The sequence below is a fragment of the Pseudorca crassidens genome, chromosome 4 (assembly GCF_039906515.1).
Source record: "Pseudorca crassidens isolate mPseCra1 chromosome 4, mPseCra1.hap1, whole genome shotgun sequence".
NCBI classification, from domain to species: Eukaryota; Metazoa; Chordata; class Mammalia; order Artiodactyla; family Delphinidae; genus Pseudorca; species Pseudorca crassidens.
Genome location: NC_090299.1, coordinates 42,529,585 through 42,552,212, shown reverse-complemented (window position 1 = coordinate 42,552,212; position 22,628 = coordinate 42,529,585). Strand labels below are relative to the sequence as shown.

Here is a 22,628-nt window from a genome sequence, read left to right as displayed (position 1 = left end):
AAATAACAAATGCTGGAGAGGGTGTGGAGAAAAGGGAACTCTCCTACACTGTTGGTGGGAATGTAAGTTGGTGCAGCCACTGTGGAAAACAGTATGGAGATTCCTCAGAAAACTAAAAATAGAATTACCATATGATCCAGCAATACCACTCCTGGGCATATATCCAGACAAAACTATAATTCAAAAAGATACATGCACCTCTATGTTCATAGAAGCACTATTCACAATAGCCAAGACATGGAAACAATGTAAATGTCCATCGACAGATGAATGGATAAAGAAGATGTGGTACATATATACAATGGAATACTAATCAGCTATAAAAAAGAATGAAATAATGCCATTTGCAGCCACATAGATGCCAACTAGAGATTACCATACTAAGTGAAGTAAGTCAGAAAGAGAAAGACAAATACCATATGATATCACTTATATGTGGAATCTAAAATATGATACAAATGAACCTACCTATGAAACAGAAACAGGGTCATGGACATAGAGAACAGACTGGTGTTGTCAAGGGGGAGGGGGTTGGGGGATGGATGGAATGGAAGGTTGGGGTTAGCAGATGTAAACTTTTATATATAGAATGGATAAACAACAAGGTCCTGTTGTATAACACAGAGAACTATATTCAATATCCTATGATAAACCATAATGGAAAAGAATATTAAAAAAGAATATATATATATATATATATAACTGAATCACTTTGCTGTACAGCAGGAATTAACACAACATTGTAAATCAACTATACTTCAATAAAAAAATGAAAAAAAATTATTGCTCATTGATACTTTTTTCCATCTGTTTTTTTTTACCCATTGTCTTTGCCCAGGGCATTGTCACATTACATCATTTACTGCAACAGATTTTTAGCTATTTCTTGGGCTTTTAATTGTTATATTCTCAAAGTCATCCTTATCATAGTGGATCAAAAATACAATACTATTTTAATCATTCCTAAATAATGGTAATATAATTTACATGTGATGACACAGGAAACAAAAAACTAGAGGTATAGGAATTGGATTGGAGGAAGCAAAGTTATTATTATTGACAGGTAATACAATTGTGCATCTAAACAACGCAAACACGTTTTAAAAGACTATTAGAAATTATGTATCTTCAATATGGCTGCCAGAGTAAAAAAATAATACACTAAAAGTAGCTTTCCTACATTCCGAAAATAATCATATATAGAATAGAATGTTTAAAAAATTATCAAAAATCCTTATGATAGCAAAATGAGGCTGGCTCCTCTGCAGAGGAAGGGGAGATCAGCCTCTCCCTAACTCTGGGCTGTGTTTTCTCACTTGGGCACTTAATCAGCTTAACTTGTGCAAAGAGACTCACAAAATCTTGATAAAATATATTTTTTTCCCTTCAGATTCTTACCTCTGATTCAATAACTGCAAGTGATACAAATCTGGTCTTGGTGAAGCCAGTTTAGCAACAAACACTATAACACTGTTTGTCCCTAAGGAGCTAGATACATTTCCTCCCAAAGTGCCCTCATCTGCAGAGATACCCTCTGGCTTCAACTTAAATTTTTTAAAAAAATATTTCCCATAATGCATTGAAATGACTTGAAACCACTTATTTCAGAACTTAACCTTTGCATTACATTCCACATTTAATTGGCTTTCCCAGAATAAATGAACTATCTGCCCTACAGGACTATGCAAGCCTTCATTCTTTCTACTAATGAACTAAGAAGAAATCCTTACTAACATTTGTTAAGTGCTGGCACTGTTCACTGATTATTTCTAGGCGTTGTCTTAATTAATCCTCACACTCATATGGATAGAAAATTAAAGTCACTTATCCAAAATCTCAAGGCTACCAAAATGTAAAACCAAGATAAGAATCAGGTAGTGAGGCTCCAAGCATTTTCAATGCCACCAGAGTATACTGCTTTTCTTGTGGGTGATAATACTTTTCTTCCCACAAAAGTTTAAAAATCATTAGAGTCTGAGAGTCAGCCTGGCTCCTCAGGACACTGCTATGCATGAGCCCTAATGAACTGCATTGGCTACATCATCTTAGTCTAAAAAAGTAAATTTGTGGGAAAATGTTATGTAAATAAATGGTACAAGTGGTACTATGTATTGACAAAAATTGTGAAATTGATGTGAATGCTGTTATTTGGAAAACCCAAAGGTAGTGGAAGTCCCAAGTATGTGACTCTGACTTGTGGATGGAACCCCTGTCATGAGGGAGCATTTGAATTTGCCTCCAAAGTGGAGTTAATTCTTTAGAAATTCAGCACTTTAATAACGGCAACAAAATTCTCATCCCTCACCAAAGTTTAATTCAGAAGGCTCTGTTTTCCTCAAGATAATTCTCCTTCAAAGACTAGACATTGCTTTCTTTCTAATTTTATTTTAAGATTTTGATTGAAAACATTCAAATGCAGGCCTGGCTTCAAAGCATAGTTTGTAACCAAGAAGGATTTCCTGGTTTACATTACTTAATTAATGATAATATTGATTTAAAAGAAGAAAGAATTCCCAAATGTCAGCAATTTCCATTAGTAGTAGATGCAACCCCTATGTAAACAGTTAAACCAAAATGTCCCTTGAAAGAATTCAATCTAAGTTCTTCCAGTCTCCAGTCTACTCATTTCGCAATCATCACCATCTTCTCTGCTTTGCTTTTTTCTCCCCCAATTTTTTCATTCTTCATGCTCAGCATCATGACCATGCTGGCTCAGCAAGCCCACAGTAATTGCACATACATTTCTTGTCCTAATCAACAGTGAAGTTTCCACTTACTGAGTGGATTAACCACTATAAATGTATTTAGTGAGGCTGCTGTGTTTTAGTCAGACAACACATAACAGCTCCTTTGAAGATCACAAACAAATCTAAATCAAATGTTATTTGAAAGGTGAATATGTTGCCAAACAAGAAATGAAAAGAAAAAGAAGAAAATGAGAGAAGGAAGATGGGAAGGAAGGAAAGTATGAAAGGAAAGAGGAAAAGGGAGAAAGAAAAACACTGAAATAAAAACAAAGAAAAGAGAGGGGGAATGCAAAGCAAAGGAGCAGATCATGTACCTCTAAATAAAACACATGGTCTATGCATTTTTCCATTGGACTATCTATAGAAATAGTATTCCCCTACTATTTTGTTGGTTTTGGATGTACCATAGCACGTCATCCTTCTATTGATGCAACAAACTAATAAACTGACCAACAAGACCTCAACTGCAGTTAAGATTTACACTTACAAGTGCTTTCTTTGATCAGGGTGACCAGCTGTCCTGGTTTGCCTGGGAATGAGGTGATTTCCCAATGTGGGACTTTCAGTTTTAAAACAGGGATACGTTAGATAAACCAGGAAGGTTTGCATGGGACTGAAGAATTTTCCAGGGTGTGAGACTTATAGATTGTTAACACCAAGAAAATCCTGGGCAAACTGAGAAAAGTTGTTCACTTTGTCTTATGTCCTTTGACTATAGTGTAGGAAACTGTTCAGCTAATTTTAGCACATCTTCTGTGTGCCAGGATCTGTAATAAGTGTTGCACATACTGTAGTGGACAATTTTTTCCCTTCCTGTCTAATACCCCAGTATTCTTTGGGTACTGCTTCACTATCTTTTGTGGCTCTAATCAGGCTCTCATGTATAGTGCCCTTTGCTCCTGCCATCACCCTGGAGGTGAGAAAATCAACCAGGCTGGACCAAGTCTAGTAGTTGGCACCTGACACAATGGAAACAGTGATTAGTTAAGGGTCGAACATGTAACACAAGAAAAACAGCCTTTGGGAGAGAGCAGTCCCTTTTGCTTCTGGTGAAGACTATCATTGGTCATCCTGTCCACCATACATGACAAAGTCAACAGACACAGAAAGAGGTACAGCAGCAGAGAGAGAGAGAGAGAGTGAGGATACAGTGCATTATCTGAGCCCCTGGATCCTGCCATGCACGAAGGTGGCACCATTCCTAGATTGCCCAATTACATGAGTTAGTGCATTCTCTCCCCTTTTAAAAACATTCTAGCTTTATCAATATATAACTGACAAATAAAATGGAAAGATATTTGAAGTGTACATTGTGGTGATTTGATATATATTCCCTTTTTCTAAAGCTACTTTGAGTCGGGTGCCTATCACGTGCAACAGTAGAGTTGTGACTCATAGGCATTCATGGACTTATTCTTCTAAGCTGGACTCAGTCCTGTGAAACAGGTACAGGCTGAACCATATGAAATCACCAATGTTTGACTTCTCTTGACTTCAAATATGGCAATTTTACTTGGTTCAACTTAAGTATTATTTCCATTTTACAGGTGAGGAAAAAACTCAGTGGTGATAAGTAGTATGCCTAGTGTTGCACATTTATTAGATAGCAGACCTGGAATCAAATCCAGGTCTGTTTGATTCTTAAGTACACAAATATATTTCCAGTTGTTTATGCTGTCTGACAAAAAGAAATCTCTTGAGAGCTACCTTTTGCTATCTAACAAATGCCTTGAAAAGACACTAGGTTATGAATCATACCCTATGTATGAAGTTGTATATGGTGCCAAACACCTTCTTATTGCTTCCAAAATTCCAGTTTCACTGGATGTTTTATGAAGAGAGGTCTGATACGTAAGTGTGTCAAGCAAGATGGAAACCCCATTCAACACTGGTGTGAATTTACATTTTAGTAGGGATAAACCTCCAGGCGATCACATATCAGATTTCCAAATTTACTCCAGCTTTGGTTTTCACTGACAATCAAGAGATTCAATTTTTGACAAAGGAGAGGTTCTTTACCCATTCTGCTCTCTGTACTGGGCTTGTTTAATTGTTTCCCATAACTCAAACTTAATGCATTTATAATGCAGTTGTGTCAGTGAGATAAGCATTCTGGGTATTTTCTTTTATCATCGGCATCCCGTGCACTTGCCCACTGATGCAACAGAATGATGCTTGCTCGGAAAACATTTCCTTCCATGGTGGTGCTCTACATGCTCTAAAAACCTCAGAGTAGGATTTAGAGAAGTTCCTGCGTCATTTTTTTAGCATTTTTTTATATGTGAGGCTATTATAATTCAGGATTGTCTATTAATTTTAACAAATGGTAGAGAAAAGAGTCTTGTTACAGCATGGATGTTATTCTATAGTAAATATCTTTGGCATTATCTGCTGAGCATCTCTTTTGCATGAATTTCCCTCCCTCACTAACTGGTGGCAGGCTATAGTCATCAGCTATTGCAGCTATAATGCTGCAGCATGATAAAAAATCTCTAAAACAAGCATTTATTTTCTCTCATCATGGTAGGTCTGAAACTTGTCCAAGATCACACACCTGGTAAATGATGAAGCTGAGATTCATTTGTTCAATGGATATCATTGAGCTCCTACTAAGTGCCAAGCAAAAGAAGATGCTGATAAAAACCAAACCAAAGGCTACTTATGTCTTAGCTGATGACATTGCAAGTGAAAACAATATCATTACAGCTCTGGAGAGAAAATCAAAAATAGAGAATATATCATGCAGGAAAAATTTGACATGATCTAACAAAGTCAGCAGTGCTGTGTTTGCCAGAGGTTGGGGATATGGACACACTGGCCAGACCGGTAGCTATAGTTAGATCATAACAAGATCAATTAGACAATGCAGATATAAAGGCACTCCAAGGGGAAGCTGGTACTGCATTTCTAATTTCCTTTGCAAGAGAAGACAAAGAAAAGGGAAATATTTAAAACCATTTTTGAGTGTCTATTCTGTGCCAGGAATTGTCACATGAGAAAAATCCACATGGAGATCTTCTGAGAAAAATGCATTTCACATTTCACATCTCTCTGGATATCATTTTCTTTAGTTCTAATGCAAGGATAGTGTTCTTTCTTTTTTAGCATTGTTCTAGTTTGTGTCTAGCACATTGCAGGACCCCAGTGAATGGTAGTCTTTTTGGCAGACTCTGTTAGTTGCTTCTCAATGCCGATTTTGATATTCTTTCTTACTAACAGAGGTTTCATCTGTTTGGGGGCAGCAATGGCACCTGGTAAATACCCATCTTCCCAGACTCCCTGTGGTCACTGAAGGTCATGTGATCCACCCGGTAGGGACAATAATATGTAAACAGAGGTTGATGGAAGATGTTGCTGGGAAACTTCCAAAATGGGAAAGACAGCTGGTGTCACCTGTTCAGATTTTGTTCTTTGTATTTTGCCTTCATGCAGAAGACAGTTATGACACTGATGTAGACTCGACATCTTGTGATCCTGCTAAAGAGTCATATACCAAGATGGAAAAGCAGAAAGGTAGAAGGAACCTGGGTCTCTGATGACCTTGTGGAGCCATTGTGCCAACCCTTAACTGCAAACCTCTAAACTCACTTCTTTTTAGGTGAGAACCACAAGCCCCTATTTAGCCAGGACACTGAAGTTGAGTTTCTGTTATAATACATGAAGTCAGACATTCTTGACTGGCACAGCTCTACTTCACCTTCCCACCCTGTTCTCAATATGGACTATTTTCAGATTTGTGTATAATACTTCATGGTTGCAAAAGATTTGGCCTCTTTTTTGAACAAACTTTCTGGAATAGTTCATTTTTCTTTCTAAATGAGGCATTATTTGGCTGCAGTATAACAAAATGCTGCTTGAAAGAAAACACCAATTAAACATGTCTTTTTTTTTTAAACCAGTCATCCAATACACAATCATGATAGCCTACAGAAACAACTCCAAGCTGGCTGAATGACTGTGCTGAGCTTGATTTTGCCAACCATGGCAACATAAGAGAAAACAAAAATCAGAGCTTAAAATAAAAAAGGACATCCAATGGAAAGTGATGCAAGCAAGGAGTTCATAAGCCTTCTTTTAAGGCTTGCATTCTTTAATCTTAGAACTTCAGCAGTGAAATTTGCTAGAAGAAAAGCAAAGAATTTCAGGGCAGAGAATCCAGCTTCAAATCCCCACTGAATCACTTACCAGTTGCAGGATTTGGGGCAAGTCTTTTCATTGGTCTAGGCTTTAGTTTTCCATACTGCAAAATTATGAGGATAACGATAACAACAACAACAACATCAGTACCTACTTAAAGAGTTGATATCACAGTAAGGTGATGTATGTGAAAGGGATCTGTACGTACTAAAATATTACACAAGCTTTCATTGTTATTGAGAGGTGAAAATACACGTCATGTATGAAATAGCACTGTTTGTCTAGTTGCTTTCTAGCACGGATGCATGGTCTAGAGGTGTGAAACTGAGATGCTAAAGGATATGTGGACTATAAATTCTCTGTTAAAGATGATCACTGAAGGTCTTGCATGGTTATAATTAAATGTTTCTGCAAACGTAGGCATCAGACATTAATGGTGGTGGGGAAAAAAGGAAGAAAATGATAATTTTTTTGAGCACTTACGGTACTTTGGTGTCTTACATATATGATCTCCTATAATTAATTGGAGGTGTGAAACTGCATCCACAAATCCTCCAAGGACAGAGCTTTTACATTTTTGTAAGTGCAGTTATCCTGGATGCAAAGTTGGTGGGATGGCATGGCTAAGGCAGAAGGTTGAGGAACGATGACTCGGATAGCTAAGTCTGGGTCTGGACCAGGCTGAGGGGAAAGGTCTGGGATCTGAAGTTAGATTATTAATCACTCACGGAAGGATGAGAGCCTCCTTAACCTTGGATTAAGCCCTTTTATCTGGAGGAGAAGAAGGGAAAATAATTTCTAACCATTAAGATGGGCTCCATCAGCTCTCCATACTTACACCTCTTAGGTAATAATGAGTGCAAACATTTTGCTGTGTGGCTGGCACTGTACTGAATACTTTAAATTATTAAGTTACTTATCTCCATAACAACCCTGTGAGGTAGGTACTATGATTATCCCTCTCTATTCCTCTATTTTCCAAATGAGAAAACTGAGGAATAGAAAGTTTAAGTGACTTGCCCCAAATCACCCAGTTGGATTGGAATTGAGGTAGCCTGGCTCCAGGGCCCTGCATTTCATGACGATGTTATTTTACCTCTTAAGGGGAGAAATAAAGCAGAACATATGTCAGACAGCTGGGCTGTGAATCTTGAGGACTCATTTCCTTAAGAAAGTCCAAAGAGTTCATGTGTTTTCTTGGTGAAATAAAGGCTGAAGAATTGCCCAGAGATCCTTTTGGCTTTTCAGTGAATTAAAATGTAACCCTCTACTCATATACAGTGAAGTTTCTCCTTATTCTAATGTGAGATTTAGGAATTTGGGAAGACATCTGGAATTTATTTATGCCATGTGGGTTTTGAAATTCAATATTAACTTCTTATAATGAAAGAGAAGAAGTCAGAGTGGGCCAGATTAGCGAAATCTGACACACAGGACATAGATTGGCGAACTTGGCTTTACTCTCTGGCTAAAATATTGCTCCAAATACCCGGGACCATTCCTCTCCAAAAGAAAAAACACATTTTTGAAATCATTTTGGCCTTCTGTATATATGTCAATGGAACAGGCTGTATTTCAGGGGTTTCTTTCTCTTCCAGATAACTTTGTAAATGCTCAAGTGACTCACTTGCCCATGCTAAGATTAAATATGGCACCAAGATAAATTAGAAAAGTATCAGGTTGACTGTGTCAGTTTTTCATTCTGATCCTGGGGAGGCAGCATGGGTTTCGGAGTCAGGCAGCCAAGACTGGTTTTGCCAGTTGTGTAATTTCTGGATAATCTCCCCAAACCAGTTTCTAAACCTAGAGGATATCTCAAGCAGAAGGTGTGAGGTGGAAAGCAAGGATAAAAACGGGGGATATTTCAGATGGTTCATTATGACCAAAGTGGAAATTACTTGTGAGGCCAGTTAGGTGATGGAACCTAAGAGGTAAGATCATAAGAAGTCTTGTGTCCCAAGCCAGCTGTTTGGACTCTTTCCTGAAAACAATAGGGAACTACCAAAGGGTTGTTTTAATTGTAATCTTTTAAAACACTGAACAGGATTGCGTTTTTTAAATTATGAAGGTAATAGCTTATTGTAGAAAAAAATAGATAAAGAAGAAGGGAAACACTTTGAACTAAACTTCGAGAGTTTTGTTAACCTCTTGGGAATGTTTTCCTTTCTTATAGATGGATGTTTTAATAAAATGTAATCAGATTGTAACCACTCTTTTATAATTTTCTTTTCTATTACAATTTTATAAATACCTATGTAAGTCAATGTAGATTTGTTCACATTGTCATTTTAATAGCTGTATTGATGTGCCATGATTTCTTTAATATTGTTCTATTCTTGGGTGTTTCCACATGTTGGGATAATAAAGATCCCTGTAATGAACATCTAAACTAAATTTTATTTGTTTATTTTTTTGTGTGGGTTTTTAATTTTGGCCGTGCCACGCGGCTTGCGGGATCTTACTTCCCCAACCAGGAATTGAACCTGAGTCGTTGGCAATGAAAGCATAGAGTCCTAACCATTGGACTGCCAGGGAATTCCCTGTAACTAAATTATAGCACATGTTCATAATAATTTCCTTAGTATAAACTTTAAGACATGGAAGGATGTGCTTATTTTAAAGAGTGTCACATATATTGCCAAGGTACTCCTCAGTAAAATTGTTTATTGATACCTTAACCAGCAGAATTTGAGGCTACTCATTTCATTCTAGAGCCTAAGCAGGACATGGCAGTTAATTTCTGATAGATTAGAAACAATGTTCCAAGAAAGCAACAAAGATGGTGAAATTAGAGTAATTATGAGGAATGGGGATTTCGAATATGGAAAATTGCCAACTTGAAAGAGGGAACCGGTAGCATCTTCAGACATTTGAGAGACCACTGTGTGGAAGGAGGCTTGACCCTGTTCTGGGTAATTCTCAAGGACAGATCTAGGATCAATTAGTAGAAGTCCCAGGAAGAGAGTCTGCCTTAATAGGAGGAAGTTTTTTTTTATAAATTTCTTGCTAAAATATGCAAATAGCTGATGTAGTATCTTGGTAAGATGTCCCAGGGATAATTCCAGTTGTTGTCTGTGTCCTTTCAAGGAAAAAAAAAACAATTCTACAATGCAACATTTTATCTTTTTCAACATCCATGATGTCCTCTGTGCTAGTTAATACTTACACATTTTAAAAATAAATTGAGTTGATAGAAACTGACCAGAGTCCTACCAGGCTGAGTTTAAATGCAAATGTTAAGTGTGTGAATAAATTTTAGATACAGTCAATACTCATTATTTGTGAATTCTGTTTTTGCAAATTTGCCTACTTGCTGAAATTTATTTGCAAACCCCAAATCAATACTCATAGTGCTTTCCTGGTCATTTGCAGATATGCACAGAACTGCAAAAATATGAGTCACCTGACATGCATGTTCCCAGCTGAGGTCCACCAAGGCTATGGTTTACTTTCTTCTTTCAGCTTTCGTACTATAAACAAGTATCCTTTTCACAGTCTATGTACTGTCATGTTTTTTGCACTTTTTGGTTTTTGTTGGTGATTTTGCTGTTTAAATTGGCCCCCAAGCGGAGAAGTGCTGTCTAGTGTTCCTAAGTGCACAAGAAGGCTGTGATGTGCTTTATGGAGAAAATATGTGTGTTAGATAAGCATCATTCAGCCATGAGTTACATTTCTGTTGCCTGCATTCAATGCTAATGAATCAACAATATGTATTAAAGTGTCTTTAAACAGAAACACATGTAACACAGGGTATGTGTAGGTCAATTGCTGAAAATGCTGTGACCAGAAACTTCCAGGAACCTAACTTTGTATTTTCCCTAGGAGAAATGAATTTGCTAATTCAGCCTTTGGAATGACCTTAAATAGGACATAGCTACTGTGAACAGCAAGAATTGACTATATGTGTTCTTAAAACACTGATGGAGTCCTTTTGCTCACAGAACCCAACTCTCAAATGCCTAGTCACCCACCCCAATCCCAAAGCCCTGATTATTCAGAGGATAGCTGGCTGTCCAAGTAGAGTGCTTGAAGCTTTTCAGTGAGCCAGACCATGATATTACACCTGCCAGACCTTGATGGAGGAGGCCAAACCCAGCCAAGTCAGGGGTCTGGGACAGCCCAAGTCTAGTGACATTGTCTTTTTCTGTGATGAGTTATTTAAATATAGTCTGTCCTCTAATAGTTAGGGCCTGTGTTTTCCTCCTATTTAATCTCCCTTAACATAGAGCACAGTTTCAAGTGACATGAAAATCTGGATGGGGAGTAGCAGTGAACCTTAACGAGCCTTAAAAATAACTGTTGTGAAAAGACCAAAACTCTAATTTGAAAAGATACATGTACCCCAATGTTCATTGCAGCACTATTTACAATAGCCAAGACATGAGAGCAACCTAAGTGTCCATCAACAGATGCATGGATAAGGAAGTTGTGGTATATATATATATATACATATATATATATATATATATATATATATATATATATATATATATACCACAGCCATAAAAAAGAATGAAATAATGCCATTTGCAGCAACATGGATGGAACTAGAGATTATCATACTAAGTGAGGTAAGTCCGACAGAGAAAGACAAACATCTTATGATATAACTTATATGTGGAATCTAAAAAACTGATACAAATGAACTTATTTACAAAACAGAAACAGACTCACAGACACAGAAAACAACTTTATGGTTACCAGAGAGGAAAGGGGGCATGTCTCCTTCCTGACTGTCCTCTGTGGTTTGTCTGTGAGAACTGCTGATAGCAATATGTCTTCAGGAAATGCCAAAATTGGGCGCCGTGCTCCCCGTTTAAAGCAACTGCTGTAATGCCAGATGGTCAGTTCAAAGATATCAGCCTATCTGACTACAAAGGAAAATATGTTGTGTTCTTCCTTTACCCTCTTGACTCCACCTTTGTGTGCCCCATGGAGATCATTGCTTTCAGTGATAGGTCAGAAGAATTTAAGAAACTCAACTGCCAAGTGATTGGTGCTTCTGTAGATTCTTACTTCTGTCACCTGGCATGGATCAACACACCCAAGAAACAAGGAGGACTGGGACCCATGAACATTCCCTTGATATCAGACCCCAAGCACATCATTGCTCAGGACTATGGGGTCTTAAAGGCCAATGAAGGCATCTCATTCATGCCTTTTTATTATTGATGATAAGAGGTATCCTTCGACAGATTACCATAAATGACCTTCCTGTTGGCAGTTCTATGGATGGGACACTGAGACTAATTCAGGCCTTCTAGTTTACTGACAAACATGGGGAAGTATGCCCAGCTGGCTGCAAGCCTGGCAGTGATACCATCAAGCCTGATGTCCAGAAGAGCAAAGAATATTTCTCTAAGCAGAAGTGAGCACTGGGCCATTTTAGGGCCAGGCTGCAGTAGATGGCCATGAGAACAAAACTATTGTCTTTTGTACTGTTGTCATGCTTAAAACACAGACCTTACACTCGGCCCAGATGTGGTGTGGGACAGGACAGGCCTTTCCTGCAGGGGCTGGGGAGGCCAGCCTTTCTTCCTCTGGAGGGAATGGCCTGAGCTGTATTATGGGGCAGGCAAACTGATGTGTATAGTTGTAGGGTATCACTTTTGGTCTTTTGTAGTTTTATTAAACTTGAGCTGAGACCTTGTTGATTCTTCATTTTAGGGGGGCATTAGCCTTTGAGTGTAAGAGGAATTTACTCTTTGCTTTCCCTCTTTAGGGGAAAATGAGGTGTGAGAGCTGCCTCAGAATCAGGAAATTATATTGAGGGGAAATGCAAGTAGATACAGGGAATGGACCTGAAGCAAGGTGTTTCATTTCACCATATCTGGAGAAGAGCAAGACCTACTATAGTATTGGCCAAGGCACTGCAATTTATGCACAGGCTGGGTTGCAGGTTAAGAGCCCAATGAGATTACTGACATTTACTTTTACACTACTGGGAGGGCTGTATGAAAACCTGAGGCTTGGCCTCTTCTGATAAATGCCTGGTACTCGTTCTGTAAAAGATCAGAGTTAGAGGCTTCAGTAGCTTTGGAACTAAAAGCAGGAGGGGGAGACAAACACAAGCGCTGGTGTTCATAGGGTAGGGCTTTCTGTGTCAAAAGCACAGTGCTGAGCACCTCGTGGCTTCCCTGGGTTTCTATCCTTGATTTAAGGGTAGTTCTTTCTTGTCCTCATATCATTGTCCTGAGGGAGGGCTGTCAGTGGGGCAAAGGTGGATTCCTCCTGGGTTCTTGAGGCTAGGGCAGATTCAGGACTGAGAATCCTTCTGTGTATCATGTGGTGCCCTTCTAGACACCTTCCAGACATGGCTACCCCAGCCTACCTACCCCTCCAGTATTCAGACAAGCAAGAACTATGAGCGGCAGTGTAGGATTCCCGGGGCCTTCAATAATAGCTTATTATATGCCAGACACTATTTCGTATTTATTCAGTCTCCATAATAACCCTCTGAGGCAGGTACTGTTATTTAGGGGATAGTTGCTTCTTAAGCCCTGTAACAAGTAATAGCATCTTGAAGCACTGCAGAGAAATGGTAACAGGTAATAATCCCATATTCCAAGGCAGGTGGCAAGTCTGGATCTGCTTTGGTCTTTTGACCAAACTTCTTTGAACCTTGTTATCTTCATTTAAGATCTCTACTATAATTCTTTATCAAAAATGATCATCTTGTACCCAATAAAATCTTGTCTAGCCGAAAAAAAAAAATAAAGAGGAAAGTGTGGGATGGATAACTAGGAGTTTGGGATTAACATATACACACTACTATATATAAAATAGATAAACAAGAAGAACCTACTGTATAGCACAGGGGACTATATTCAATATCTTGTGATAACCTATGTTGGAAAAGAATCTGAAAAAAATATATATGTATAACTGCTATATACCAGAAACTAACACAACATTGTAAATCAGCTATACTTCAGTTAATAAAAATAACTGTTGACACTTACTGAGCATTAAGAAGACTGAAAAATGTATGAAGGACTTTGGTGAAAGCTGTTGTGCCAATCTCCCACCCAGCAGATTTCTCTGCAGACCAGTAACTAAAGGGTTAATATCTGGCAGAGCACGGGGCTTCCATCCCCCAGCTCCAACCTCCAGATTGCTGAGCTCCCGGCACCTGATCTCAGTTAATCTCTAGCACTGCTCTCTACATTGCCCTTCTTATCCACATTTCTTTGATGAGAAAAATAAGCTTCAGAGAAGGTGTGAGACGTGTCTAACACACACAGCTAGAAAGTGGCAGAACTGGGGTTTGAGTGTAACAGTTTTCAAGCAGCCAGTCCATGTCTGCAAACTGACAGCTGAATTTGATCCACTGCTTTGTTTGGGGTTTTATAGGTGATCTGAATTAGTTGCTATTATTTAAACATTGGGAAGTAAATTGAGGGTGTCCGAGAAACTGGTACCAGAGCATGGAAGCTCTGGTTTTCAGGTCTTCACTCAGCCCATTGCATTCATTTCCATTTCCTGCCTGGCTCTGGAGGCATTGATTTATGATCATGCTGACCTCTGTAGTCAGCCCCTTACTTTGAATATAATGCTGTAATGTATATTATTTCATCTCATCCTCATGCTTTTATGACTATTCTGCAGCTGAAGGAATTTGCCCAAGATGAGATGTCTAAGTGAGCTGAGATGCAATCTTATTTCTCCAGCCTCTTCTCCTACACCGTTTTCTTGAATTATGCACAGACCCACTATCCACGAAAAGCAAGGTCTGGTTAGGATGTTCCTAATGCAATGGACTCTGGAGGTTGCTCTGATAAAAGCGAGGATCCAGCGGTGCAGAGCAGGGGTGGGGTGAGGCAACAATGTCTCCATGGAAAATTGTTCTTTAAGTGTGAAGTTCAAGTGAGCCCTTCATGTTCTGCCATTCCTGCTTTGAGGCCGTAGTTTAAATTTGTATTCTAGGGCATTGGAAACAATTCTCTAAGAGTCAAGCACATTTTTTTCCCCAAGCAGCTTGCTTCTCATCACCATCTCCTTGCTTCCTGAGGTCAACATCCTGGTGGTGGGGGCCCCCTTCTTTAGTAGGTGTTCTCTGCTGGAAGAGTTCCTGGAATTCGCTCACTGTCAGGATGACATTTCCACATCAAAGGCCACAGGAATTAGGCCATTCCATGGGAGCCCATTGGACAGAGCACAAACAACCTAAAGATGCCTGTCTCATCCAAACAGCACACAGCACAGCCAAAATGGCATGCACAGCCTCCCGACAGCCATGGCCTTAAGTGTCATGGAATTCTTCTGAGGAAAGTCCCCCAGCTGGTCTCCCCACTTCCAGTCCCTCTTCCAAACCATGGCCAGCTTAATCCTTCTAAAACTCTGTTTCCTTCTTGTCTCCCTCACTCAAAAAGCTTTGATGCGTTCCCAGTTCCTTGAAAATAAAGTCAAAATTACCTCTCTTGTATTCTGTGTCCTTCATGGCTTGAAACTTCTCCAACCCTTATCTAGCTTTCATCTCACTGCTTTCCTTCCGGAACATTCTTCTCTGATCAAACAGGGATACTTGGCCTTCACCAAGGACTCCATCTGTATATCTTTTTTTCTGTTCTCCACTGGGTGTGTGGGTCTGTATCCTTTCAAGACCCAGTCCAACTTCTCTCTTTTGATGTTTAAGACTTCTTATTCTCATTTTCCCTAGTTGGAAAGTGCATTGTGATGAGGATTAAGTTCACTTAACTAGCCGACAACAAAAACTGCTGTGGAGGAAGAGGAGATGGTGGTGCTTCTTCATGGAGATCCACAAATATTGGGATGTCCCTTGACTGAAGCTTTAGACTCACACAAAACATTGGCTTCCAGTTTCCAAGTGTTGAAATGAATACAAGGCTTATCAACTCAGTATATAATATATTTCTTTTTTGTTACCTTCTAAGTTTCATTCATTCACTGATTCAAACACAGTTTGGATAAATAGTAGTCTCAATCTATGCTTCAACTCATATCTTATCCATACACTTGCCACATTTTCTACTTCTTTTTCTTTCTTGGTAAATGGGACTAATACCATTCTGAAGGGGTAACTGGGAGGACTGAATGAGATAATGTTCATCCATTATGGTGTCTGGCATGTGTAAGGCACATGCCAGACACAAAATTGGCACTTAGCAAATGCCCCAGCTTTCCTTCTGATGAATCTTGTAATCAATCTGGGACATTACAGACAGGAATCTTGTCCAAATTACCACATGTTCCCTGGACTGATTTTGGTCTGAGATACAAGCTCTACCTGAAGTGTTTGTATTTCATAGGTGTATTGCATGGCTTCTCTTGAATTTTTATTAGACTAATTTTTGAAGAAAATCTGAAAATAAGAACCAAAAGAAAATGTTCAGCCTATTCTTCCTTTTATGGGCATGTTGGCAATTTTTCTGTTCAAACTAAACAGCCTCTGTTATGTTCTTACCCAACTTGATTCTCAAAGAGTCTAAAACTTGTTCTGGAATGAACTTGCTGGCCAGTTTCTTTTAAAATATAATATTAAAATATGTTTTAAAAAGGCAACACAAAATATCTCTGGCTCTTTCATGTGGACATTGCATCAGCAATTTCCAGGCCTTTTGATTGGAAGGAAAAATAATGTTTTGCTCACTCCCCAATCTGAGTATAAGGGATAACTGATAATAATATCTACAGGTGGCAGCCCAAATGGAAATCATCTCTTTGACACAGATGATGCAGCTATTTGGAACTCATACTTTTTTATTAAATTTCATTCTCCTCTAAGCTAATATCCCAGAAATCAAACAGCCCTCTGGACCCTATATACCTGGACGTACTAGGAGGAAAATATTGCTTGCAAATGGATACTGATCAGTTTTCAGGGGTAATCAAGGGACGTGGAGATTCAGTTTGAGCAAGAGAAGATGGCCAAATGAGCTGGCACAAGTTGGATGATTTGGCAGGCAGAAGTCAGCAAGGATGATAAGTCCAGGGAAGGTGGAAGGCATGGGCAGATGGCAGAGAGGAACGATGTTGAGAATGACCATTGCTGTCCAAACCCCGCTGCACTTGCGCATGGAGCGTTTTCAGGTTACTGTCTGCTGTGGGCAACCTCAATTCTGGCTGCCCCTCCGCTATCTTCCTGCGCATCTGTGTCAATGATGAGAGGCCTCATGCCCACCTCTCTCTGAAATGCTTTGTACCTTGCTCAAGCCCTTCTGCAGCCTCTGATATATTTTCACTTTTTCATTCATTTCATCCAGAGGTCCTGGAGCCAGGACACCACCTTTCACGGCATAGTTTTTGTCATTTTGCAGATTTCGAAGGAAGCACGCAACTCTCCAAGGATTGAATTTGTGCTTTATCTGGAGGCACGGGAGCAGGGTAAAAAGACTGTGGGCTTTGGGGTCATAGAGACTCAAGTTCGAATCTTGGTTTTGTCACTTATTGACTCTGGACAAACCACGGGGCCTCTCTGAATCTAATTTCCTCATCTGAAAAGTTTCCTCATCTGTAAAATGGGAGGCAGCCACTTTACAGGATTTTGTGAGGATTAAGAGCGGCCATCAAGTGATATATTTGACACACAGCAGAAAATGGAACAAATGGCAGTTAAAATGAAAGGAGTGGTTAGACATAAAGCAGACGGCATAATTGGTCAAGAGCCTGTGATGTATCTGAAATCATCAAGATGAAATTTATTTGATCAGTGCAAACAGTTTTTCACTATTTCCCCAAATTTAATTTGGAAGTGTACAAGATGTGGTAGACTCAGCTTTGGTTCAAATATGCTTAGGTCTCCCATATTCTAGAAATAACTTGTTTTGCTTTTGCTAACTCCTCATGCTGTCTTCCTCACTCTTCCCTTCTGGGGTCCACCATATTTGCTGAAGGATTAAGCTACGCCTGCTGTAGACTCTTCCTAGCCACTCACTCCTTCCTTTCAAGCCTGATTTCTGTTCCCACAGCTCTCCTGAAAAGTATCTCTAGAGTTTAGAACATTATCAATGTGCTCACACCAGTGTGTACACATCCAGCCTCAACTCTGCAGCTTTCCACACTATTGGCTAGTAACTTTCTCTAAAACAGCAGTTCTCAACCTTGGCTGTATATTAGAATCACCTGGGGGGCTTTAAAAATTATTTACGCCTGGATCCCAGCATCAGGGATTCTGATGTAATGGTCTGGGGTGCAAACTGGGCTTTAGGTTTTTTCAAAGCTCCCTTGTTGATGATTAAGGTGCAGCTAGGGTTGAGAACCAAAGCTAAGACTCTCTTTCTCTTTTATTTATATAATATTGTAAAGCTCTGTTTCACATCTTCTGAATTTCTTTTGGGGTCTTCCTCAAATCCTGTTCTTAGAGTGTGTTTTTCTGTAATAAAGGAGGCAAGTGTTGCAGTTAAGGCAATTTATAGTTAGAGTTTTTGCTATAGTGTTGCTAAAGGAAATCTGCCACTTGTGGTTAACCAGAAAGCTTACTGAATGCAGGTTCAAGGTACGGCTGGATATGATGGGAAAAGAATGAGGAAAGGAAGGAAGGAAAGGAAATCTTATGCTTTATGATCCAAACAATAACTCTGTGTATCTAATGCTTTCTCCTCTATTGCATTTCAACAGAAGTACCAGGAATATTAATCTTAGCTATGACTGATTGAGCACCATGGTATATCCTCATAACAACCTCAATGAGATGGATATTATTATCCTCATTTTTTTACATCAAAGAAATGGAGGTGGGCAGAGTTAGTTCCCCAAGGACACAAGCCTAGAAAAATGACAAAACTGTGATTTTTAACTCGGGTCAAATCCTCTCTGTATTAGAATCCTAAGTAATTGATGCCAAATCTTGGAGAATTGCTTCCAAAGTCCTACTTGAAGGAGATATTCAAATACCTGAAATCATACTCGCATCTCCCATTAGTTTTCCCATCTCCAGGGGAGGACCTTGCAATCCTTGTTTGTGTGCTTTGGTTTTAATACTTCTCATCCTCTGGTCACACAAGCTACCTCTACTTTAGCTTGACAATGGACCTATTGGCATGTGGTGTCCAGAGTCTAGTGTAACAGTGATAGCCTTAGGCATATTTTGGGATAATGGCTGAGTCAGTAACAATACAGAAAATCTGTGATGATGGTTACATTTCTATGTTCAGGAGAAAGTGTTGAAAATAAAGGACTAGGTTTTCATGGAGAGGGAGTAGTCTGAGATGGAGATACAGGTTTCTCTTCAGGCTTCAGAGGGAAGGTGACAGTGACAGAAAAGAGGAAATAGTACAATGTAAGGGAAGATGAGGAAACTGAGTATCTGTAGGGGAAAGTAGAAAAAGATTCAGAGAAATATTTCCTTCCTCCTTCCTTCTCCCCTCCCTTCCTCCCTTCCTTCTTCCCTTTATCTGATATTTTTCTCCCATGAACTTCACAGCTGTTGCTTGAACCCACATTCAGTAAACTTTTTTCCATACATAACTACTCTCCATATTTGATAAAAATCTCAAACCATTATTTTTTATTCCCACAAATATAATACATACAATTTTTTTTCTGAAATACTAAGGTCAGCAAATTAAGTATCTTGAGACTAATATAAACACATACAACTGCTGTTCTACTGACTTCCTGGAACAAAACAAAAACAAAAACTTTCTTATCAAGATGCTCTGGGTTTCCTTTTATTTGTGTTAGGGATTTGGAATTATAATCATCTGCCAGTAATAATTTATACATTCTAGTTGATTGTCTACAAATATAATATTGCTGGCTCTGCTTTGTGAGTTCTGGATTTGACACGACACTGACAATACTGTGGATTTCCTTTAGCCACCTCCTAGCAATGCCTTCAACTACAAATTGCCTTCATTATAAGATTTGCATTCTTTACTACATAAAACAATATTCTAAATAGGATTTGAGTGAGCTTTTAACACAATACAGCACTGGAAAGCCAGTGAGAGATTAACGAACTGTTGAAAAGAAAGCTGAGATATAGAGAAAACAGTTGCCTGGGTCAGGGCAAGAGGAAAGGAATTCATTTCTTCTCCTCCAGTACTTTACCCCAGCACACCAGAGAATACATGGGTCACTTTAAATCTGAAAGGACTCTGCATTTGGTTGCCAGGACGTGAAATTTCACGCTCAATCACAGTAACCAAATTGGGTCTTGTGGTTCACATATTTTGCTTCCCTTTTGCCTCGGGGCTTTGACTTTTTAACTTCCACTTAAACTGCTTCATTTTGCACATTTCTTTTAACTTGCCTCAAATCCTGTGTAAAAGGGACATTCTGACACTTATGAGGTGTACTATGTACCAGGCACTGCTTGGGGCACTCCAGTTATTGGAGTGTACATGCTACAGGGTATGAAGTGTAAAGATGAACAAACAAAAAATAGAATTTAGACTTCAGGGGTTGTTGTGGAGAAGAGGACAAGAGGAAAATGAAGAGAGGGGAGAGGACTTTGGAGAAGGTGATGGTTGGGATGAAAAGAGAAAGGCTGAGAAAGTAGAGGAAGAGAGAAATAGGAGGAGAATGCATGAAGAGGAGCTTACAGAAAGTGAGAAAAGAGAAGCTGTGTAGAATAATGAACTGAAGGACACAAAGAATAGGGTAGGAAGAGGGAAATGGCTGAATGGCATGGGCTGGATGGGAAGAAGTCTAAGGGTAAGGGTGGAAAAGAGAAAAATACAGGAGAGGCTGATTATCTGTAGAAGATGTTGGGTGAGAAGGACATAATTGTATCCCCACCCCCCAAATGCAGAAATCGAAGCCCCAATCCTCAATGTGATTATATTTGGAGGTAGGACCTTTAAGGAGGTAATTAAGGTTAAATGAGGTCATGAGGGTGGGGCCCTGATCCAACAGGATGTGTGTCCTTATAAGAAGAGGAAGAGATTGTGTTCCTGTCCTGCTAGAAAGAAACACAAACCCACCCATTAGCAGAGAGGCTGTCTAAAATCATAATAAGGTCACAGACACCACAAAAAACAACACCAGATGCTGCCCTGCCCACCAGAAGACAAGATCCAGCCTCATCCACCAGAGCACAGGCACCAGTCCCCTCCACCAGGAAGCCTAAACAACACACTGAATCAACCATACCCACTGGGGGAAGACACAAAAAACAATGGGAACTAAAACCTGAAGCCTGTGAAAAGGAGACCCCAAACACTATAAGTTAAGCAGAATGAGAAGACAGAGAAACACACAGCAGATGAAGGAGCAAGGTGAAAACCCACCAGACAAAACAAATGAAGAGAAAACAGGCACTCTACCTGAAAAAAATTCAGAGTAATGATAGTAAAGGTGATCCAAAATCCTGGAACTAAAAAGGAGAATATACAAGAAACGTTTAACAAGGACCTAAAAGAACTAAAGAGCAAACAAACAATGATGAACAACACAATAAAAGAAATTAAAAATTCTCTAGAAGGAACCAAGAGCAGAATAACTGAGGGAGAAGAACGGATAAATGACCTGGAAAATAAAATAGTGGAAATAACTATTGCAGAACAGAATAAAGAAAAAAGAATGAAAAGAATAGAGGACAGTTTCAGAGACTTCTGGGACAACATTAAATGCACCAACATTCAAATTATAGGGGTCTCAGAAGAAGAAGAGAAAAAGAAAGGGACTGAGAAAATATTTGAAGGATTATAGTTGAAAACTTCCCTAATATGGGAAAGGAAATACTTAATCAAGTCTAGGAAGAACAGAGAGTCCCATACAAGATAAATCCAAGGAGAAACATGCGAAGACACAAATAAATCAAACTACCAAAATTAAATACAAAGAAAAAATATTAAAAGCAGCAAGGGAAAAACAACAAATAACACGCAAGGGAATCCCCATAAGGTTAAGAGCTGATCTTTCAGCAGAAACTCTGCAAGCCAGAAGGGAGTGGCAGGACATATTTAAAGTGATGAAAGGGAAAAACCTACAACCAAGATTACTCTACCCGGGAAGGATCCTATTCAGATTCAACGGAGAAATTAAAACCTTTACAGACCAAAAGACAACCCTCAGAATGGGAGAAAATATTTGCAAATGAAGCAACTGACAAGGATTAATCTCCAAAATTTATAAGCAGCACATGCAGCTTAATAACAAAAAACAAACAACCCAATCCAAAAATGGGCAGAAGACCTAAATAGACATTTCTCCAAAGAAGATATACAGCTGCCAACAAACACATGAAAGAATGCTCAACATCACTAATTATTAGAGAAATGCAAATCAAAACTACAATGAGATATCATCTCACACCAGTCAGAATGGCCATCATCAAAAAATCTAGAAACAATAAATGTTGGAGAAGGTGTGGAGAAAAGGGAACCCTCTTACACTGTTGGTGGGAATGTAAATTGATACAGCCACTATGGAGAACAGTATGGAAGTTCCTTAAAAAACTACAAATAGAACTACCATATGACCCAGCCCAGAGATGGAAACGACCTAAGTGTCCATCATCAGATGAATGGATAAAGAAGATGTGGCACATATATACAATGGAATATTACTCAGCCATAAAAAGAAACAAAATTGAGCTATTTGTAATGAGGTGGATAGACCTAGAGTCTGTCATACCGAGTGAAGTAAGTCAGAAAGAGAGAGACAAATACCGTATGCTAACACATATATATGGAATTTAAGAAAAAACAATGTCATGAAAAACCTAGGGGTGAAACAGGAATAAAGACTCAGACTTACTAGAGAATGGACTTGAGGCTATGGGGAGGGGGAAGGGTAAACTGTGACAAAGCGAGAGAGAGGCATGGACATATATACACT

General features: G+C 39.1%; 1 protein-coding gene and 1 pseudogene across 2 annotated transcripts in view; one reads left to right on the top strand and one right to left on the bottom strand.

Moving 5' to 3' along the window:
- The window catches only part of C1QTNF7 (C1q and TNF related 7), a 138,727-nt gene that overhangs the window by 100,649 nt on the left and 15,450 nt on the right, over positions 1–22,628 (bottom strand). The gene's annotated exons all lie outside the window — the stretch shown is intronic.
- LOC137223122 (peroxiredoxin-1 pseudogene) lies at positions 11,659–12,326 on the top strand (annotated as a pseudogene).